General features: G+C 37.6%; 1 protein-coding gene and 1 pseudogene across 1 annotated transcript in view; both read left to right on the top strand.

Moving 5' to 3' along the window:
- The window catches only part of UVRAG (UV radiation resistance associated), a 383,943-nt gene that overhangs the window by 242,758 nt on the left and 116,883 nt on the right, over window positions 1-24,302 (top strand). The gene's annotated exons all lie outside the window — the stretch shown is intronic.
- On the top strand, window positions 8,434-9,296 carry LOC131759139 (tomoregulin-1 pseudogene; annotated as a pseudogene).

The raw sequence follows: 24,302 nt of genomic DNA, 5'->3' as shown, positions 1-24,302 counted from the left end.
TTTCCCATTTTGTGGATTTTTTTGTGCTTATGTTTATTCCTGTGGAAGATCTTGACTAAAACCCCAGGAATTGCTTTTTAAACCTGATTGATTCTGATTTCTTTTAGAAACAAATTCTCGAGTACAAAGAAATTGTGATATATCCAAAATCCGACAATAACGGGCCCAGATCGTAGTCATTGCATGTGGATCTCATGCTCATGATAGAAGGAATGGTCAGTTTTAATGATCTGCCACCTTTTTGTGACTGGGGTGCATATGGCCATCATGCATACTTATACATAAAGGAGCTGGCAAGACAGATCCCCAAGCCTGTGACTGGAGCCACCTTGTAGCCACCTTGGCATGTCTGGATGTTTATGGAGCTTCCCCTTCAGCATAACCAGACTGCATTTTGCCAGCAGGGAAGGGACAAAGGAATTTGCCGAGTGGCAGTGATCAGACTGATGCCCTATCTCTGTATTCCTTCAGCCTACCTCTTGGCCTGGCCACATTGACCTGTGGAATCTAAGGGGGGAAAAAAAAAAAAAAAAAAAAAAGGTCATGAAGAACCTAGGAGTTAGACAGGAATGGAGCCACAGACCTACTAGAGAATGGACTTGAGGATGTGGGGAGGGGAAAGGGTGGGCTGTGACGGGGTGGGGGGGTGGCACGGACATGTATACACTACCAGGTGTGGAGTGGACAGCTGGTGGGAGGCAGCACATGGCACGGGGGCATCGGCTCTGTGCTTTGTGACCACCTAGAGGGTTGGGATGGGGAGGGTGGGAGGGAGGGAGGCGCAGGAGGGAGGAGATGTGGGAGCATGTGTACATGTATGGCTGATTCACTTTGTTGTAGAGCGGAAATTGACACACCATTGTGGAGCAATTGTACTCCAATAAAGATGTTAAAAAAAATAAAATTAATGAATGATAATTTTTTCTAATGGTGTCTCCTTGAATCAGTGAGAATACTTTTGAACTTTATTTGCATAAGTAGCAGATTCTCTATAGAAATAGTGACTGACCCTTGGGATTTCATTAGCATGTATTGAAAACCTAAATTTTTTCAGGCTGTAATTCTGACTCCTCATTGCTATTCTTCTCTGCTTTAGGCATCTTGACACATCTTATATTAAAAATTCTAGATTCTTTCGTATAAACATTCTCAGCTTCTGTTTGTAATCAAGCTGTTTTAATGTGGAGAGTTCAGAAGTAGACGCTGTTTTCACTAAATTAGCATGTTTACTTTCACGGTGTCCAATTAAATCTGATGGCCTCCTTCCAGAAGTGGGAGATTTTCACATGATGCTTAGGCTTAAGTGATGTAGCCTTAATTTTCACCTCTTCTACTGTTTATCCTATAAATTAGAACATTTTTTTGTAACCTTTCATCTTCATTTTATTATAGGTTGTTGCTCAGATGCTGGCATTTAAAGTAGTCAGGAACTCAGACCTCAGACCTTTATATTGAACAATGATTGTGATGACTTGAGGCAGAGGGTGAACCAAATGCTTTGGTTTTCTATTTTTTCCTGCTGTGCATCTTAAAAGTATAATCAAACAAATATTTTTCAGTGTGACTAATATAGCTGAAATGAATAAAATTATTAGTTCTTTCAGGTTTTCTACTTGATTACAGGAATGTGACCTAAGTTGAAAAATCGCTGTTCATGTGAAAACTTTCCCAAATGTCTATAGTCCATCTCCATTATAACTACCTAAGGGTACACTGTGGAACAAAAATAAAGATGAAAAAAGAATGTTTCTGTACATGCAGCATTGTAGACATTGTGTTTTAAAACCAGTCAGAATATTCTTAGGTTGTATGAGTCAACCCTTCATTTCATAAAAGTAGAAAGAGGTTGAAAGATGAAGTAAGGTCAAATAAGTTAACGAAGCCTTCACGTTGATCTGGCCCCCTGAGGGAATCAAGCCCAGAAGATGGTCCAATTGTTAAGCGTAGTACTTTTAAGCAGGCATTTAGGAGATGGAAGAAGTATATTTATCAAAAAGGGGCTATATATGAGACTGAAATACCCCTTTCCTGGTTTAGGGGAAGCTCACTGGTGAAAAATGCTATGATGTGAATTCCTGTATATTAAGCGGAGTCACCGTGTTCTTATTGAAAATGTTAATTATTTAAATCTCATTTATCAGTTGGTTCACTTAACATTTGTTTTTCCTCTAAAAGGTACAATGCAAAATGCCTTTGTTTTCTTCTCTCTTTCCTCAGTTTATTTAAACTAGGCAGAGTTTGTTTTTGTTTTTTAATCACTTAAGTCTTTGAAGTTATGTTGGGACTTCACCTCTAATCACTGAGCAACTGGGGAAGGGTTGTCCTCTCTGAGTCTTGGTTCACCTGGTATAATATCTATGCCACTAGATTATCATGAGGTTTAAATGAAGCACAGTGCTTGGCACACAGAAGGTGCTCAATAAAATTTTGCACCATTATGTATACATTGAGCTTTGCAACAGTAATTCCAGGCAGCCATGTAATTTTTTTTTTTTCTAATTCTAGGTGCTAAAAGGAAAGGTGGGCCTAAGAAAAGGTTAAGGAAAATTAAAAATGCAACCCAGTAGAATAGTACTAGATTTCTTTTTGGAGTAATGCTATGAGGTACATCGTCTTTCAGTCATTGGTGTAAATGGAAAGGACTAACGAAGTTTCCCAGAGCACAGGGTAAAAAAAACTGTTGCAGGTCTGAAGGCTTGTTTCTTACTTCAACTACTCAGGGAGTTTACTGCCTAATATCTGCTAATGAGTCAAGTAAGTGTCTGTGTTTTAGAACCTATCAGTTTAGGGAATGCTGAAACCCTTATTCTTAAAAGGAATGTAGAACATGTTCAGATAGTTAAAAACAGTTCCCAGCCTGCCCGGCTACTTACTTCTTTAGTCTTACCCAGTGCCCTCTCAGTTCATAACCTAATTGTGGTTGTACATAAAGCTCTTCCGTTATTATCTAAAACTTTCTTCGTGAAGTCTTTCTTAATTCCCCATAGTTTGATGGACTGTTGTAGCCTTTTGTAATCCTATGAACAATTCTTTCTATATAGTATCTCAGAAATGAATTATGTTTATATATGTTCTCATTTCATTTTAACAACAACCCACCCAGTGATACAAGTGATGTATTAGAGTTATTTGTCTTTTTCTTGTCTGAAGTATTTTCAGTGTAGAAACTGCATCTTACTTGGCATGAAACTTACTCCATTGTCTTACGAGAGCCTTGTATTGTGTAAACACTCAATAAATATTTTTTGAATTGAATTAGGAGAGCAAAAGGGATGTTCAGTTTCTGCAAATGCTATTAAGTAATCTGACACTCCATGCTCTAGCCCATAGTTTTAACTCTAGATGCTCTGGCCAGGACAATCCTTGTTTCATACACCCCCTTAGGACCATGGGAAGCTATTAACTTCAGTGCCTGTTGTAATCCAAGGCACAGGCAACCGTGCTAATGGGGCTGTGTTCAGGAGTGAGAGCAAAGGGTGTGCTTTAAAATGAGGAATCCCCATGGAAATTTTAGGCAGCAGAAATCAACAAAATAAAAATGCAGAAGGTGGTTGCTGGGTGAAACAGGAAATGAACACCTTACCAGATTAGGCAGTCCACTGAGAGAGGAAATGTGGAAAATGAGTCAAAAGTAATTGTGTAGCCATTTCATCTCTGACACTTGGAAGCATATTGTTGTGTGTGTTGTTTTTAATGAAGTGTGTTTTACAGTGCTGATGTTATTATCTGGATGAGGAAGTCTTCTCTAGTGTTATTGTCATCTCAGCTTTCTACAACCAACTTAATTAAAATACAGTAATGTAATGGGACAGTGGAATAAAAAAGAAAACCAGATGACTCTGACATGTGACCCTAACTTGAACTTACTGCTTTTCTGGTTTGCAGTGTGCTCAAATCAGTGTAGAGAAGTTCAGTGTAATGCTTTGAGAGACTGGGGAAGGTAGAGGAATAATATATTTAGTTAATAGTGGGCTATGTCATGGGTTAAAGATAGTTACATTATTAGAATGTATGAAATCAGTGTTTTTCAACAGGAGGTCCCCAGAGCATCAATGAGTTCTCTAGGTAGCGTGGACTGGCCTTCTGCAGTCTGTTATTAATGTGTATCATATGACAGCATAGATGCTTTGGATTCTGTTATGAATTAATCATTTACTCTAATAAGTAAGACTTAATTTTATTGATGTTACATTGAAAGTAGTATCTTTCTTTCCTTTAATTCTTATGTTAGATTTTTTGGTAGGCAAATAATGAGGGATATGAGGAGAATTATATCAATCCAGAGAGTTTGGAGTAAGTGATTTGTGGAATCTTTTGGTTTTCTGAAGAAATAAATGGGTAGAAAGAGTAAGAAAATTATTTTTAGGTAGATGTGAACTTATTGTAACTTCCCAAAGCATCTTATTATAATAGTTCTTTAGACAGTTTTCTAGGAATAACATTTATGTCCTGGATAATAGTGTAATTGTAAAACAAATTTATATCATTCTTTTAACCAGATAGTTCTATTCACTGCCATTTTTTACGCCTCTCCCCACAATAATTTACAGTTACAAGATCACCAAATGTAACTTCTGAATTGGATTAAATGATCAATTGGTTTTCAGAGTTTTTCTTCTCTAATTCCTTGAAATGAAAAATTGATATGAGAGTTAACTCATGTATAGTTAAGTCACAGGAGAGTTAAATTACAAAAGAGTTACATCACTGAAGTCAAGCCATATGTTGAGGACTACTACATGTTTGTCACTGCACAAGGTGCTGGTATTAGGTGAAATTACTCAGCTGCTGAAGTGGCATCAGGGATGGAGAGCAAGTCAGTAGACAGTCATCCTCAGCATTATAAGGGTCATGTTAGAAATACTTGGGGATGAGTTGAGCAGCCAGCAAAGGCATGCTCTAGGAGGTGGCCCCTAAACATCTGAGCTGCTGAGTGTGGAAGAGGCTTAGGAGCTGCCCAAGCAAAGGCTAGATACAACAGAAGCACACACACCCTGGCACAAAACAGGTATTGCACCTTTTATTGGCCAAAGCATCTAGTTTCTCACCCAGCCTGGTTAGTGACTTCAGGTTGCTCAGCAGTTTTCTTTTAGGCATAAATAAAAGAGGGATAAGTTAATTGTTCAATCTTTAGTTGATGTAAAAATGAAAATTACTTTCAAAGATGATTAGCTTTGAGTGGTTAATATCAATATACATATATCCATTTATTCAAAGCATAGTAATACATCTTTATAAAGTGTTCTGGATCACAGGTTGGTTATAATATATGACTAATTTGACTTAAACATATAGTCACTTCCATATATAACTATTTAACAGGGATTAACTATATATATTGGCATGTAAATAATTAAAGTTGTGTTTTCTAAACTTAGGAAAGGAGAAAAATGGCTTTTCCATTTCACTCTTCTGAAAGAACTTCAGTATCAAGCACATCTTGAACCAGTTTATTTTGCCTCACTAGTCTCCGTGCACTGGCTTTAGAGAAATGTGAAGAGTAAAAGAGGGAATTTATATAAGATTACCATTGCATATAATAGTCAGTCAGTAAATATTTGTATCCGGGGTGATAATAATAAGTAGAAATGAGAAATTTGAGAAGACCATGGCTTCTAATTCAGAAAGGATCTCTTAAATAAATCACAGAAACATACATACCATAATAAGAGAAATGTTCCATAACTTTGATTTCATTTTTTAAAACTTGCTAATAACAAAAGAAAACAAAAACAAAATGAAAAGGTAAGCCACATATCAGGAGAAGAGATTCGTATCACATAGATCAGCCAAGGGTCAGGATCCAGAATATGTGGAGAAAGAAACCTTTATATGTTAATAAGAAAAGGAGCAGTCAACCCAATAGAAATATGGACATAGTGTATAAGGAAGCTGTTACAGAAGAACAAACCCTAAATATCTAATAACATAAGGAAAAAATACCCACTAGTATTTTACTACTCTCACTAGTAATCAGGAAAATGCAAATTAACACCACAAGAGATACCATTTTACATCCATCAACCTGGCCAAAAATCGAATGTCTGTTTAGTAACTAATTGGTGAGCATATAGATGAAAAGGAACTCTTATCCTTTGTGAGAGTTTCAGTTAGTTTGTTTCAGAGGGCAATTTGAAAATACAGTTAAATCTGCACAAACCTTCCTCAACCTAACAGCCTCACTCCTGGTTATATTTTAGGCTTTTGAGTAGCTTTTACATATATGCTATCTATGAATATTTATTGTGTCTATATTATGTAGATAATTAAATTATCTCTTGGCTATCTCTGTTATTCTGTATTGGAATTATTCACAACTATATAGCTAGTATTTACTTTTTTTTTAAGTGACTTTATCCTTTTGTACTGTTCCTTTCAGGGTCTCCATTACAGTGAAACATAATTTTCTTTTTTTATATATATATATTCATTCATTCATTCATTCATTCATTCATTTATGGCTGTGTTGGATCCTCGTTGCTGTGCGTGGGCTTTCTCTAGTTGCAGTGAGCGGGGGCTACTGTTTGTTGCAGTGAGCAAGCTTCTCATTGTGGCTTCTCTTGTTTTGGAGCACAGGCTCTAGGCGCACAGGCTTCATTAGTTGTGGCACGTAGGCTCAGTAGTTGTGGCTTGTGGGCTCTGGAGCTCAGGCTCAGTAGTTGTGGTACACGGGCTTAGTTGCTCCGCGGCATGTGGGATCTTTCCAGACCAGGGCTCAAATCCGTGTCCCTTGCATTGGCAGGCAGGTTCTTAATCACTGCGCCACCAGGGAAGCTCCCCCCCACCCTTTTTCTTTCTTAAAGCTACTTCCTTTAAAACTAGAATACATGTTTCTTTGTATACAGCATCTCCTTTTCATACAGGGTTGATGCAGGTGGTTACTTTTTCTCATAATTCATATAATTTTCATATACCAGTTCTTGCTTCTTGATTAGTTTTAGATTTATAATAGTGGTTCTCCATATTTACTTTTGAGGAAATATTGATGATAGTAATGCCAAGAATTTTGAGTGCTACTCATTTATATTATTGGAAACCTTTTTAAAAGACTTACAAAAGAATTAGTTCTTCCCATCCTGCTTGTTAGTAACTCCCATTAATATAAATGATGACTCCCAGGTTCATGATGTGGAGAGTCTAGTGATGAAATACTAGAAGTGTTAACGGTAGTTAGTTATAGAAATTTACTGCTGTAAGTTAATTAAACACACCAGTAAGCAACTGGAACATTTTATTATTTAGTTTGTATAAATACACAGTTGGAAAGTTAATGAGAAATGGCAAGTCTCTTGGAGTTTGATTGACAGCTATACTAAACCTTTTTAAAATGTGTAGATGACAAATGAATTTATTGAGACAACTTCTGTTGTAAAATATTCCATAGAAGGAATATTTATTTTTGAATGTACAGTAGCATAATTTTGTCATTTCTGACTTAAAAAAATTAGTTACTAGAGGAAAAACATTTTAGAAGTCACCTCCTAATATTGAATTTGCTAAATAGTATTCTGTATGGGAGATACAAGACTTTCCTTTATTATTTTCTGGCTTCTGTATTATTTGTGGTCTCTGCATAAATCAAAAAATGGGAGATACCTGAGGTGGTTGAAAAGAATTTGGTAAATAAATAGCATATTATTTTCCTTCAGAGATTTCTAGGGGAAATGATCAGCAGTATTCTGTTCTAAGAAGATACAGGTTGGTCACACTTAATTGAAAGAAGTTTCCTTTCTCATTTTGTATTATTTTGGGGGGAACCTACCTGTCTTTATAGCATGTAATTTGGAATAGACATTTAACTCAATTTTGTAGTATTTGTATTGTTAAATGCTAATTCAAAGTCAGGGTTCATAGAATCAGAATTATAAACACATAAATGAACCTGCTCACCTATTCATTCATTCATCAAATGTTCACTAATTATGTACTGCCTGAGAGACATTTTTCTAGGTCTTTGGATTATAGTAATGGGGGGGCTGGTGGGATGAATTGGGAGATTGGGATTGACATGTATACACTAATATGTATAAAATAGATAACTAATAAGAAGCTGCTGTATAAAAAAAATAAAATAAAATTCAAAAAAAATGGCAGGGACTTCCATGGTGACGCAGTGGTTAAGAATCCACCTGCCAATGCAGGGGACACGGGTTCAATCCCTGGTCCCGGAAGATCCCATATGCCGCAGGCAACTAAGCCCATGCGCCACAACTACTGAGCCTGCGCTCTAGAGCCTGCAAGAGCCACACCTACTGAGCCCACGTACCTAGAACCCATGCTCCACAAAAAAGAGAAGCCACTGCAGTGAGAAGCCCGCACACCACAACAAAGAGTAGACCCTGCTCACCGCAACTAGAGAAAGCCCAAGCGCAGTACGAAGACTCAACACAGCCAAAAAACCAAAAAGGCACAAAATTCTCAGAAGTTACGTATATGTGCCATACAAATTATATTCCCATCTGTGGATCAAATGGGGACACGTACCAAAATGAATGCTTTCTCAGAAGGGCTGCTTGTAAGCACCAGGAAGAGATAATAGTAGTAGCAAGGGGACCATGCTACTCTGATAATGGCTCTGGATCTGGAGAGAGAGAAGAGGAAGGGGCAGGGAGAGTTGTTCACAGAAAACACTCCAAGTGTGGACCTTGCAGATATAAAGCTGAGTGTGATGAAGATGAAGAGAATGTTGGGTGTGTATGTAATATAGAGTGCAGTGGATACAGTTTTAATCCTATGTCTGCTCCTGATGGGAGTTCCTATAACAATCCCTGTTTTGTTCGAGAAGCATCTTATATAAAAGAACAAATTGATATAAGGCATCTTGGTCATTGCACAGACACAGATGACACTAGTTTGTTGGGAAAGAAAAATGATGGACTACAATATCAACCAGATGTGAAAAATGCTAGTGATCAAAGGGAAGATGTTTATATTGGAAACCGCATGCTTTGCCCTGAAAATCTCAGTAGTTACTGTATCCATGGAAAATGTGAATTCATTTATTCTACTCAGGCTTCTTGTAGATGTGAATCTGGTTACACTGGACAGCACTGTGAAAAGACAGACTTTAGTATTTTCTGTGTAGTGCCAAGTAGGCAAAAGCTCACTCAGGTTCTTACTGCAGCAATTATTGGAGCTGTACAGATTGCCATTATAGTAGCAGTTGTCATGTGCATAACAAGAAAATGCCCTAAAAACAATAGAGGACGACAGCAGCAAAACCTAGGCCATTTTACTTCAGATACATATTTCCAGATGGTTTAAACTGATGACTTTTATATGTATACTGACCATGTGATATACATTTATTATGTCTTTTTTTTAAAGAATGGAAATATTTATTTCAGAGGCCTTCTTTTTGGACATTTTTAGTGTAGTACTGTTGGCTCGTATTTAGAATATTCAGCTACAACAGTTTTGGACTGTTTAGTAGTCTTTGTTTTATGTTTTTAAATACAGAAATTGATTTCACAGATTTGTACTACATGGTAATTCTAAGACTTGTTCTTTACCCATGGAATGTAATATTTTTGCGAAGACGGACCACTTCCAAGTGGTTATAAAGTCATACCCACTTCTTCCACAATGACCACATCAAATGACCAAGCTTGAACTGAAGGTAAAGATGTTTACAGATTACTTTTCTTACAAAAACTATCTAGAAGACACTGTGTTTAGACATTCCATGTTCTTGAGATTTATTAACCGATTTTTTAGACACTACCTGTTGCATGAACTGTAAAGCTGTGTGTGTTAGATGTAAAATATTTATAAGATGTATGAACTGGAATTTGATCATTTCTCTTTGAAAAAATAATTCTGAATTTTTAAAAGTATATGGTAGCAATGATGGAACAGATCACTGAAAAGTAGATTTAGATGTTATGAAAATAGTCTGTTTAACACACAGATTTGAATAAAGCCTACTCTATCATTTTTTTAAAAAAAACAGTTAAAACTATCTCTTTTTTTCCTTTTTAAAATAAATGATTAGTTTAAAATCAATTCTGTAAAGGCTAGATGTTTTTGTAGAGCAGATACAGACTAAGAAAGTGAGCATATTATGTCAGCTTATTATCTAATTTGAGAGATAATAAAAATACCTTGTTTTGTGCCTTTTATTCAGTAACACTCCTTTCTTTACCTTGTCTTATGAACACATTGTAAGATTCATCAGACATACTCCTGGGAGAGCAAGAAAGACAATCTGATTTTGAGCAGAGAATGATATGGCTGGAAAGACAATCTGATTTTGAGCAGAGAATGATATGGCTGGTTGATGGGTGGTTTGGGACTAGTCTCAACAGTCATTTTGTCACTAAGAGTAAAGGCCTGATTATTGACTAGAAAGTACTTTTTAGGTAAACTTTTAGGACCAACTTAAAAGTTGTTAGTTCAGAATATCTATTTCAGTTTTTTGGCTTTTCCAGTGAAAATAATGTAATTATGCTTAAATGACCCAGTCCTCACTCCCTGCAAAAATATGCTGACATCAGAACCTATTTGTCTGACAAGACTAACTCAGAGGAACAATAAGCAGTGTTTTCATACTCAAAACTAGCCAATGAAATAAAAGGTTACAAATATTAAATTAGAAATGATTCATTGTCGTGAGTTTCACACATGGGTGTGCCTGAGTGTACACTTGTATACACAGAGCAACATCAGATAATATTAGAAAAAGATCGATTCCTAGAACTCAGCTAATCATTATGTTCACCAGATGTCTTTTGAATAAAATATTCCTCCAAACACTTGAACTCCTGGAAGACACTAAAACTCAATTTGAATATAGATACACTCTCTTCATCTAGGAGTCATACACTTACTGAGGGTTAAATTGTTTATAGCTCTTTCAGTTGACTGTTTTCTACTTTAATCTTTTATGAAACGTCCTGGGGGTAGGAAACCCAAAGGGGAAATCCATGGACATATGAAGAAAGGCCAAAAAATAGGAGAATACACATATAAGGAAATAGAAGTAATAATATAAAAAAAGACTTTTAAGAATTTCAGAATTCTCAAAGGAGGAAATAGCATCCATAAAAAAAGAATGAGATTTTATGAAACAGAAATAGGTAGTTGTTGGGACTTCCCTGGTGGTCCAGTGGCTGCGACTCCATGTTCCCAATGCAGGGGGCGCAGGTTCAATCCCTGGCCAGGGAACTAGATCCCACATGAAGACCCTCATAAATAGTAGACTAGACACACTTAAGCAGAGAATTTGTGAATAGTAAGTAGAAATGAATAACGTCACCCAGAATGTAGCCCAGAGAGATAAAGAAATAGATGAGACAGAAGTTATAGGACACAGAGGTTAATTAAGAGGTGTCAACATGTATCTAATAGGAATTCTAGGAATAGAGATTAGAGGGAATGGCAATGAAGAAGTATTATTTAAAAGTGGCTGAGTAAAAAAATACAGAGAGGAAATTATGACAACACAAAAGGAGACACAGATACAACAGAGACTGAAAAATCATAAAAACATACTGTGAACAACTTTTAGGTAGAATAGAATTTTTTAGCAAAAAGTATATAAAATATAACAAAATTGATTTTTAAAAAAATGGGAAAACAATAAGATCTGTTTCCAGAGCATGATAGAATAGATATCTGGACCAACACTGAAAATGTAGGATTTAAAAAAAAGAATCTTTTTTTTCTGATCGTCATTCACTTAATGCTTTTTAAAAAAATTTTTATTTATTTATTTATATTTATTTTTGGCTGTGTTGGGGCTTCGTTCCTGTGCGAGGGCTCTCTCTAGTTGCGGCGAGCAGGGGCCACTCTTCATCGCGGTACGCGGGCCTCTCAGTGTCGCGGCCTCGTCTTGTTGTGGAGCACAAGCTCCAGACGCACAGGCTCAGTAGTTGTGGCTCACAGGCCTAGTTGCAACGCGGCATGTGGGATCTTCCCAGACCAGGGCTCGAACCCGTGTCCCCTGCATTGCCAGGCAGATTCTCAACCACTGCGCCACCAGGGAAACCCCAAAAAAGAATCTTAGCTGTATCTATTAGTTAACAATAAAATAAAGACTACTTAGGTCAAAAACTGAGTGATGGCAAGAACCTAGAGAGATAAGGTGAGCAAGCTTTTGCCTTGAAGGCATTTAATAAACAACCTGATCAGGACGATATGAAAACAGACTTGGTAGACAAACTGATTTATGGACCTAAATACAAAAATACAAATTAAAATGTGTGCAACCTGAATCTAGCAGTTGAGAAGGAAGAGTCAGTGGCTCAACACTAAAAATAGTCTTCCACATAATTCACTCATTAACAGATAAACAGAAATATCATGTGGTTTTTTTTTTTTTTTACTAAGTGCAGAAAAAGCATTCAATAAAATTCAACACTTATTTAGAAAGATAATAATAGGTTTTGATTAGGAGCATAAACTGTAGAACCAGATGGCATGAGTTTGAGTCTAAACTCTTACATATTGTGTATGGTATTGTCTTGATTTCATGCTTGTTAGATGTTGGGCAGAGAACCCAACTATGCTGTACCTGGACTTCTGACCTACAAAAAATATGAGCTAATAAATGGGTGGCTTTTTTAAAAATATTGAGGTGTGATGGACATATAACATATTAGTTTCAGGTATACAATACAATGATTCAGTATTTGAATATTCTGAGAGTTGATCACGACAATAAGGCTACTTACCATCCATCACCATACAAAGTTACAAATTTTTTCCTTGTAATGAGAACTTTTAAAATTTATAATATGTTGTTTTAATCTGAGAAATGTTTTGTATTTTTTTAAATAGTAATAGAAAACAGTTACATCATGTGACTTTGGACAAATTACTTGATCTCCCAATGCTTTACTTTATTGTCTGTAAAATGGAGATAATAATAGTACCCACCTCATTAGGTGTTTGGGTGGATTTAGTGAGCCAGTATATGTAAAATATATACGGCACATGGTAAAGCCTCAAATGATTTCAAAAAGTACTAGTTGTTGTTATAGAAACTATTTGAAAACTAGAAAAAGCAGGGAATTTCCTTAAAATGCTAAAGAATAGTTATCAATCCTATAACAACCATTAGGCTAAATAGTGAAACTATTTCCATTAAAGTCAGAAAGCAGATAAGGATGCCAGTTATTATACAATAAAATATTTTAAAATGTTATGCTTGAGGTCCTGGTCTGTATAATTAAATGGAGAGAAGAGATGAAGTATAAATATTTTAAATAAATGGACACAATTGTCTTTTGCAGATATGAATGTTATGTAGAAGCTGTGAGGGAATCTGCAAACTATTAGAATTAGAAAACTAGCACATTTGTTGGATATAAGATCAACATGAAAATTAAGTAAATTCTATATACCAGTAATAACCAAATAGAGAGTGACCACAATGTAAGTACCTCATAATATATTTAATAAAAATGTGAAAGACCTTTATCAATGAAAAATATATCACATTATAAAAATGATAATGAAGGACATAAAATATCTGAATAAACGAATGTACACATATATGTACCTGGTTTAACTAGGCCTTCTGCTACTCTGATTTTTATGAAAATATATCAGAAATTAGTTTGGCTAAAAAATAAATAGGATACCCAAATACTTTTTGGAGACTTTGGTTTTTTGTCCAGAAAATCATGGGAGAATCCCTTCTTCCTGTCAAGATTCAATTTAAAACAAAAATTTCCTTTTATAAGTTAGTGAGTGAAAACTTTAGCATGTAAATAGCAAAAGAAAGAAAGGAAGGAGGAAAGAGGGAGAAAGGAAGGAAAGAAAGAAGGATGGAATGCAGACAATATAAAAAGCTTTTGGTTCAGTAGTTAAAAGAAACAGCTCAAAGAATTATGAAAGGATATTAATTCCATCAGTCAGATTTCAGTCAGGAAAGCAGAATCACTATGAGTCTTAAGGTATAAGGGATTTATTAAAAGCATAAAATATTACAAAACTGTGGGAGAAGCTGGAGAAGAATCCAAAAGGGGGAGTTGGGGGATCAGAGAAAGTCACTAACCAGCCTTTCAGAAGCTTGGTGCAGGTGGACAGCTCAGGCCAGGAGGTGGGAAGCAAGATCTAACCAGCTGCTGAGTGGAACCCCAAAGGAGAGCAGGTGGGGAAACATCTATGGAGGACTGTTACCACTGCATCTGTTAGTGGGCCTGGAGTCACTATTTGTCAGCAGCACCAGCAGTTGGGAACAAGAGCTAGATGAAGAACAGGAGCACCAAGACCAAATGGAATCTGCAGGCAGCCTGTGTCTGTCTCTTACTGGTCTAACCACCATTCACTTCAGAGCTTCATGGCTGCTGCTTCACTTCTGTTCTCCAAATCTCGTGCCAATTTTTGTTCAGCTCTAGCCTGGATCCACACATGTGCTGGTATTCTGAGAAATAGTTCTTATTTAGCCAAGTGCACACAGTAAAAACCCACAACAGATATGAATAGGCTCTGTACTCTATTCTAGGAATATAAAGATTAATAACAACAATAGTAATCACTCAGAAAATTATAGTTGCTCTTACTATGTTTCAGGTACTGTTGAAAATTATATAGTCACAATAGCAGTATGAGATTAATGCTGTTATTATTCCCCTCGTATTGATATGTAACCTGAGTCACAGACAGGTCAAATTTACTTCCAAAGCTACACATTGTTCTCTAGGGTTAGCAGCAGCAACATTCTGGAGGAATCTAGTAAAATGGGGACATACTTAGAAACTGTATTCATACTAGAAAAACTTGCTCAAAGGAGGGCAAAAATTAGAAAAAAATAGAAACAGCCTAAATCTTGGTCAGTAAGGAAGTAGAGAAGTGAAGTCTGAATATCCATAAGATAGAGTACTAATTAGGAGTTCAAAGAAATGCATTACATATGTATATCAGCAAAAATACCTCTTAAAAAACAATACTGAGGGGAAAAGTGAGTTGCAGAATGATTTACATGATCTATCATTGTGGCGAGCATTGCCCCATGAGGAAGGCGCCATTAAGACCCTCATAAGACTCAGGGCCCGATTGTACTCTCCTTGGTATGCATCCTGGACTTTATGGTATGAACGTAAAAAAGGAGACGGCCTTTGGCCAAATCGCTCCAGGGACCTGCTCAGTTACTGGGAGTCCCTGGTTGTTCCCTAAAGCTAGGAAAAGCAACCCTGGAGGGGAAATTGGTGCCTTTGAGGGAGAAGCCGAGAAGCCAATCAACCAGCTGATGCCGATAAGGCGTGACTAAGCCGAGAAGCCAATCAACCAGCTGATGCCGATGAGGCATGACTAAGCAAAGTCCCTGCTTTAGGAGTATATATATGGCTATGCTTTGTTATTAAGCTTACCTTGCAACCGTCAGTTGCTTGTCCCCTTCTGATCCCATACCTTGGTGCGTTCAGTTCCCTACCCCCTCTCGTCGATTGTTGCTGCAGTTTGAGGACCCGCCGCGGCTGGCGGCAAGTGGCGCCTGAGCAGGGACTTGACAAGAGGGACATCTGAATCTCGGTAGGTGAATCCCCGGAGTGAAGAGTGAAAATGTGGCCACATAGTAAAGTTGATAGTAACTCGGGGCAATAGTCAGAAGTAAAAAAAATATGGGACAAAAAGTATCCAAGAAGTGACCTGAGATCACTGATCAAGAGAAGGAGTTGTCCACCAGTGCTTTCCAGGCTTTCACAGCTGGAATTTATGATGTCTGTCTGCAACATCTTGCCTGCCTACAAGATATAAACAAAGACGATTATAAAATAATTTTGAATATGGCAGTAGCTGAGTTTTTCAAAAGTAACCAGATTACAACAGATAGTTTAAGACAGACACTTAACTAATTAAAGAATCAGGTGCACTCGGCTGTTGAAGAAATGGATGGACTAGATGATCTTGAAAACAGTATGTTGTATTACAATCAGGCAGTCATCCTGTATCATGTCCGACAGTATACAGAAGCCATATCCGTTGGTGAAAAACTTTGTATCAGTTCATAGAACCTTTTAAAGAAAAATTTGCCCAAGCAGTGTGTTTTTTGCTCGTAGACCTGTATATATTAACCTACCAAGCTGAGAAAGCTTTACATCTTGCTGTTCTAGAAAAAATGATTTCACAGGGCAACAATAACAAAAATGGAAAGAATGAGACTGGTAATTACAGCAACAAAGATGGGTCTAATCATAAAGCTGAAAGTGGAGCTCTAATAGAAGCTGCAAAGTCAAAGATACTATTTTTGTGTTGAAGTATATGTAGGAGGACAAGGGACTTTACTGGCCGGCCATAGTTTAAAGGTAGTTAAAGCTGTTACAAGTTTGAAGTTTTCCTCCTTTTTTCCTTCTGATTTTCCCCAATCTGATTTTGAATTCTCAAATCTGGTGCACCTTAAATTATAATAATGGTACCATTTTAATTTCTTCAGTTTGTTACTAATAATAGTTTGGTTTTTTATAAGCATTGGGATTTTGGGAAGTTTGCATTGTCTTATTCTTATCAACCGGTTATTACTTGTGTTACACCTTCATATGCCTTGCTAATAGGAGATTTACAGATTGAGTTTACTTCTGGTTCCTTAGGATATAATATAACTTGTCAGAATTGTATTTTTGTACTTGCATTCTGTCTACGAAAGGAACTTTTTCTGTTATGATGTTAAAACAACCTTCCTATGTAATGCTGCCTGTAAATATTTCTGAACCATGGTATCATAGTACTAGCATGCAAGCTTGGCTAGAATTATCTGAAGCTTTAAAAAGACCTAAACGATTCATTGGAATATTAATATGTAGCATATTAGCCTTAGCCTCTTTAACAGCCATAGCCGCTACCGCCGGTTTAGCATTAAGTAAAACTGTACAACAAGCACAATATGTTAATCAATTGTCTAAAAATACCAGTATTGCATTAGCATTACAAAGTCATATTGATACTCAACTAAAAACTGAGGTTGATAAGTTAAAAAATGCTCTCATAGGTTTAGGAGACCAAATTATGGCTTTAAAATTGAAAATGCGTTTGATTTGCTATACTAAATATACTTGGATTTGTGTGGTTCAGCACGCTTAACTGACTGGGATTGGAACAAAGTAAAAATGCACTTTTTAACTGTATGGACTGATGGACACATTAGTTTGGACATACAAAAACTTAATGCGGAAATACAAGCAATTCAAGAAGCTCATCTACACGAAGACGGGCCCCAACAATTAATTCAAGGACTCTTGGATCAGCTTCAATGGTTAAACCCAATGCATTGGTTTCAAAATGGACTCACAGGATTGATTACCGTGGGGTCATGTGTATTGTTGATGTTAATTGCATTACCTTGTTTATTACGCTTTATTGTTGGCCATCTCGCTGCTCTTCATCAGGAGGTGTATGGGTTGAAATTGCATTATCAAGCTTTAAAAAATAAAAGAGGGGGAAATGCGTCTAGCATTGCCCTCTGAGGAAGGCGCCATTAAGACCCTCATAAGCCTCAGGGCCCGATTGTACTCTCCTTGGTATGCATCCTGGACTTTATGGTATGAATGTAAAAAAGGAGATGGCCTTTGGCCAAATCGCTCCAGGGACCTGCTCAGTTACTGGGAGTCCCTGGTTGTTCCCTAAAGCTAGGAAAAGCAACCCTGGAGAGGAAATTGGTGCCTTTGAGGGAGAAGCCGAGAAGCCAATCAACCAGCTGATGCCGATAAGGCGTGAGTGACTAAGCAAATTCCCTGCTTTAGGGGTGTATATATATGGCTATGCTTTGTTATTAAACTTGCCTTGGAACCATCAGTTGCTTGTGCCCTTCTGATCCCATACCTTGGTGCGTGCAGTTCCCTACCCCCTCTCGTCGATTGTTGCTGCACTTTGAGGACCCGCCGTGGCTGGCGGCATATCATTGTTCATTTAAACACTTGTATTTTAAAAGTATAAAAAGTGATATATACAGATGTTCACCAAATTTATAAAGCTAGTAGTTTGTGAGAGGGGCCATGGCAGATGCAGTTGCTTGTCTACCCACAGCCATTCTTGGCTTCCTACTTATCAGCAGAGCTCCATTTTGTTAATTATTCTTTCTCTTAATTTGCTATATGGAAGGTGGGGCTCAGCCCCCAGCAGTAAATTACAACTGGCTTTTTACCAATCATAGTAAGTCTGTTCCATCACCAGTGCTTGGTTTGTGCATAAACTCATGTCACAGTTATGGCCAGTTCTCTGGGGGTATTTCTGGGAATGGTTTTATGTACTAAGACAGATATGACTGGGCTGCTAGTAATGCATATATAGTGGCAGAGTGGAAGGATGGGAAAAACTGGGTTCTGGATAAAGTCATCAAGTTCCTGAGTTAGCCAATCCTGGAACTAATCTGTCTCCAGTCTTATTATTTAAATCAGTTGATTTGGATTTTCTGTTAATTGAGGTTGAAAGCATCCTAACTGATGGTAGTAGGGATGGGGAACAAAGGAGGCTCACTGTATCTGTAAGTGTTTTATTTATTTTAACTAAAAAACTGCAAAAGATCAATGAAGTTTGGGTTGTGGATATATAGTTATTTGCTCATTATTCTCCAATTTAAAAATTTAGGGCTTCCCTGGTGGCGCAGTTGTTGAGAATCCGCCTGCCGATGCAGGAGACACGGGTTCGTGCCCTGGTCCGGGAAGATCCCACATTCCGCGGAGCGGCTGGGCCCGTGAGCCATGGCCGCTGAGCCTGCGCGCCCGGATCCTGTGCTCCGCAACGGGAGAGGCCACAACAGTGAGAGGCCCGCATATCACAAAAAAAAAAAAAAAAAAAAAAAAAAATTTAAAAATAGAAGAGTGCCACATAAGTTATATATACATTGTGAACAAAGACATGGGAATGATCATTGTCAGTTGAGGGGCAACTGGGAAATATTTCTCAGCAAATGAATCGAGAACCAATTTGTTTGTATTCGTTTAATATATACTTACTTGCCTTTCACTCTGTGTAAGCTGTACCATTCAGTTTGGGGCTTATATTTGAAATCACTGTTTTTTATTTGTAAAGAGCATCTTTTATATATATATAAAAATTTATTTATTTTTTGGCTGCGTTGCGTCTTCGTTGCTGTGCACAGGCTTTCTGTAGTTGTGGCGAGCGGGGGCTACTCTTTGTTGCGGTGTGCGGGCTTCTCACTGCAGTGGCTTCTCTTTGTTGTGGAGCACAGGCTCTAGGCATGTGGGCTCAGTAGTTGTGGCTCACGGGCTCTAGAGCACAGGCTCAGTAGTTGTGGCACACAGGCTTAGTTGCTCTGTGGCATGTGGGATCTTCCCAGACCAGGGCTCAAATCCGCATCCCCTGCATTGGCAGGCGGATTCTTAACCACTGTGCCACCAGGGAAGTCCCATCAATCACTGTTTTAGTGCCTCACTTTTAAAAATGAATGGTCAGGGACTTCCCTGGTGGCACAGTGGTTAACAATCCACCTGCTAATGCAGGGGACGCGGGTTCAATCCCTGGTCTGGCAAGATCCCACATGCCACGGAGTAACTAAGCTCGTGAGCCACAACTACTGAGCCTGCATGCCACAACTGCTGAAGCCCATGCACCAAGAGCCCGTGCTCTGCAACAAGTGAAGCCACCGCAATGAGAAGCCCACGCACCACAACGAAGAGTAGCCCCTGCTCACCACAACTAGAGAAAGCCCGTGTGCAGCAACGCAGACCCAACACAGCCAAAAACTAAATGAATGAATGAATGAATGGTCAGCCAAGGATCATCAGATATTTGGGGAGAGCTCTCACACGAGATACAGAAGCCAAAATAATCAAAAAAGAAATGTGAAGGGAAGAAAGAATAGGGATCAACAAAAAGTAAAAACACATAAATATCTAATGTTGTACAGCTGAACTAATGTTATATGTCAATTATACCTCAATAAATAAAGTTGACTTTTTATAAAAAGCAAAATTTAAAGACTATTAATATGCTCTATGAGACAAGGGAAAGTACTACATCTAAGAACAAAAACAAGATGGTATGAAAATAAGCGTTCCTTAAAAGACAAGCAAACAAAGCTTCAGAAAGTAAAATGATGGAATAAAAAAAAAACAGGACGAAGTTGGAACGTGAAGTTAAGGAAAGCTCAAGAAAAAAAAAAATACAGGGCTTCCCTGGTGGCTCAGTGGTTGAGAGTCCGCCTGCCGATGCAGGAGACACGGGTTCGTGCCCTGGTCCGGGAGGATCCCAAATGCCGCGGAGCGGCTGGGCCTGTGAGCCGTGGCCGCTGGGCCTGTGCGTCCGGAGCCTGTGCTCCGCAACGGGAGAGGCCACAGCAGTGAGAGGCCCGCGTACCGCAAAAAAAAAAAAAAAAAAAAAAAAAAAAATACAAAAGGCAGAGATTCAAAATATGGGAGAAAAGATAAGAAATCAGAGCCATTCTTCAAATATCTGATAATCCAACATACATTTAATGGTGAGTACAGAAAAGGAAGAGAAAACAAGAGGGTAGGAAATTATTCAAGAAATAACATAAGAAAAATTCTAATAATTTGAAGGACTTGATTTCAGATTGTGGGAGCCCAGTGAGTACCAAGCACTGTGATATTTTGAAATGCTAAAGGTAAAGTGAAGATTCTGAAGCCTTGCTGAGGGGGAAAAATTCAGTGGAATGGGAATCGTGGTATCTGACTGCTCAAAGGCAACACTGAAAGGTAGAAAGTGATGGAACAGTGCCCTCAGAATACTGTGGGAAAATTATTTCTGTAAGCTTGGCTTATATATGGCATCCCTGGGCGATACTGTGGGCTTGATTCTAGACCACTATAACTATAGTAAAGCAAATCGCACGAATTTTTTGGCTTCCTAGTGCATACAAAAGTTATGTTTACACTATATTATAGTCTGTTGTGTGCAATAGCATTATGTCTAAAAAACAGTGTACATACCTTAATGAAAAAATACTGCTAATAAATGCTAACCATCATCTGAGCCTTCAGCCAGTCATAATCTTTTTGCAATAGTAACAGCAAACATCACTGATCACAGATCACCATAACAAACATGACAAGAGTGAAAAAGTTTGAAATATTGTAAAAATTATCAAAATGTGGCACAGAGAGGTGAAGTGAGCAAATGCTGTTGGAAAAAGTGGCGCTGATAGACTTAACTCGATGCAGGATTGCCACAATCTTCCATTTGTAAAAAATGCAGTGTCTGCGAAGCACAATAAAGTGAAGCACAGTAAAAACCAGGTGTGCCTACTATATCTGTCAAACTGTCAGTCAAATACATGGAGTCTTTGCAGACATGGAGGTCCAAAAAAAAAAAAAAAAAATCTCCCTGTGCACCTTTCCTAGGAAACTCTTGGAAGATGTGCTCTATTAATACAAGGGAATAAACCAAGTAAAAGTAAAACATCATTCAAGGAAAAGAAGGGATCCAGCACAGCAAAGAAGCAGAGGGATCTCAGGATGATGGTGAAGGGAAATTGTAGAAGGTCAACTCTTCAACTGGCCTAGAGAGCAGGAGGACAAAGAAAGAATGAAAGATTAACTGATGTATTTAATTATATTTTGAGGGAAGTTTCATTGCTTTCAGGGTGTCAGAGAATGAATTAGTTAGAGGTACATCAATAAATTTAACAAATGAAGAAATTAGATGGTAATTAACTCCAGGAAGAACCAACTTGAAAAGAAAGAAAATATAAATATCATTCATTATATGGCTCTACTCAAAATAATAATTACATAGTTATAATACTGTAACATTGCATATTGATTTCACCAAAGAATGTGTTTTTGTTTGTTTGTTTATTTTTGGCCATGTGCATCTTGTGGGATCTTAGTTCCCTGACTAGGGGTTGAACCCAGGCCCTGGCACTGAAAGCGCTGAGTTCTAAACACTGGACTGCCAGGGAATTCCCCCAAAATGTGGCATTGACCTTGTTGAGAGAATGGGAGGAAGAAGTGTGGTTGTTTGAGGAAGAGATGGGGAAGCAATGTGTAAAAGAGAGAAATCCTCATCTTTTCCAGTAGGTTGTCAATAGGTTGTTTTTAAAACCAGAGAATCAAGAAACAGGAATATAGAACATTAATTACGTATATGTAGGGTAGATATTTTAAAAAGCAGCTTAAAGTATTGAGAATTGTTGGCCTCAGGGGTTTAGGAGTTGAGGGAGAGGTAAGGTGTCACCTAAGAAACATGTAAGCTAATATTTTTACCATGAAGTTTGTAGAGCAGTTTGACTTTTTAAACCATGTACATGTATTCTTTTGATAAATAAACATTAATTTTTAAGTATGTTTTATTTATACAAAACCTTTTTATTTGTAAACCAATTTAATACAGTTCAACAAATATTTATTCAGTGCCTGTTATGTAGATTATTGTACAAGAGAGATATGTAAATACATGATCTTAAAGCAAATCCGTAATGTGATTACCTGCTTCCAAACGGAGGATAAATACTGATGAATCTTAAAGTACCATCCATTCTGATCTGGGACTTGCGGGGAGGCTTCAGTGGATTGAGTATTTGCATTGGGACTCAAAGGATGAGAGGAATTTGAATGGGAGATTAAATGCCAGCTGTGGCCAGTGTTGTCAGGTCCCACCATGACTGCAAAAGTAACTGTGTAGAAGAGTCTGGGAGAGCTGTGGGAGGCTATGTTGACTTCTCTGCCTTTCCTAGACATTTCTGTTGGTCACTCTTTCCTGAGGATTTACTCCTCCCTGCCCTATCACCCAGACACTCTTAATTTTAGTATTGACTTTACCATGCTGTGTTAGGTGGTGGTTCTCTCTTTGCTGGCACCCTTCCTCTTCTTAAACTTTTGGTCTAATTTAGAGAGGGATAAGGAAAGAGAAAAGAAAACCTTGGTTTCACCTGGCCAAATATAGTTTCCTGAATGTAAAGATAGGAACTCTCTTCTGTAACTTCACAGGCAACTAGATAGGGCTATTACCTTTTTTGAGGTCCTAAGGTTAAACAGCCATTTTCACAGTTTGAACATAATTCTTAGAAACCTCAAGAGTAATGTAGGACACATCTAATTGTTTGCAAAGGAATGTAATTATTTCATAACTGTAAAATAATTTACATTTAGGTCTTTAATCCATTTTGAGTTTATATACACTACCAAATGTAAAATAGATAGCTAGTGGAAAGCAGCTGCATAGCACAGGGAGATCAGCTCGGTGCTTTGTGACCACCTAGAGGGGTGGGATAGGAAGGGTGGCAGGGAGACGCAAGAGGGAGGGGATATGGGGATATATGTATACATATAGCTGATTCACTTTGTTAAACAACAGAAACTAACACAACAATGTAAAGCAATTATATTCCAATAAAGATGTTAAAATAAATAAATAAAAATTTAAAAAATAAAAAAGGAAACTTAATTTATTCCTGTTATATGTCAAAACTGCTATTCAGAAGTAATGGGCCAAGTGTGTGTGTGTATAACATCCTCCAAATTTAGGTTTTTGTGCTCTGGACTTGTTTTCTTTTATATTGTTGGGTCCATAAGAGGAAAGGCTGGCTTAGAACAAAATAGCAGAGCTAAACCATATGTTTTGTACCAAATTAGAAACAGGTGAAGGTTGTTAAAATCCTGCAATAGCTTACAAAAGCTTTAGACTCAAGTTTGTATTAAAGGCAGGTGGTTATATGTACAATAAAAAGCAGTCACCAGCACACCAGCTTATTGATACATATGTGATTGATCTTTTTGGATAAAAACAAGGAGGAGTTAATAAATCACTGCACATAGCTATAAAGATGTTTGGGCTTGAAAGCCTAGCCTGTAAGAGCAAATGTGGACCCTGAAGGAAATTTATGAAGCATAGATCCTTTTAGCTTTACTTAACAGCTAACATCTGACTGACCCAAGGGGACCATGGAAATTTACTGCTGGGCCATTCAAATATGTAAGCTGTTGTGTGATGTAGAACAGGTAAAGATTAGCCCAGTAACAAATATGAGGCTATAAAATAAAATGAGATTTCGATGACTTGTAACTACTTGTCAAAGGTCAGCTCCAAATGACTGGTCAGAAATGGGAAAAACTTGTTGATAATTAAAGCAGATTGATTATGACAACCTAGGTGTTAGCATTGGTTGCTCCCAGATCAGTGATTCTTCAAGTTTCCTCCTCCTGTGAAATCCATACTTAAACAGAAAGATTTTAAGGGCCTTTAAATTGTCTTTTTGTGTGCTGAAATTGGGTAAAATTATGAGTTGAGGTAATTCCTTTTGCAATTCCATAATTGAAATACATCTTTCTCAAATATATTCTGAATATATGGAATTTGTAGACAGCCTGTTCATTCTAGAACACTGACTTTAGCTAACTTATGTATGCAATTTTGAGCTTTGACATCTAGAAAGCAGGTAGAAG

This window comes from Kogia breviceps, chromosome 7 (genome assembly GCF_026419965.1).
Source record: "Kogia breviceps isolate mKogBre1 chromosome 7, mKogBre1 haplotype 1, whole genome shotgun sequence".
NCBI lineage: Eukaryota > Metazoa > Chordata > Mammalia > Artiodactyla > Physeteridae > Kogia > Kogia breviceps.
The sequence above is the reverse complement of the archived record's forward strand: the minus strand, read 5'-3'. Positions and strand labels throughout refer to the sequence as shown.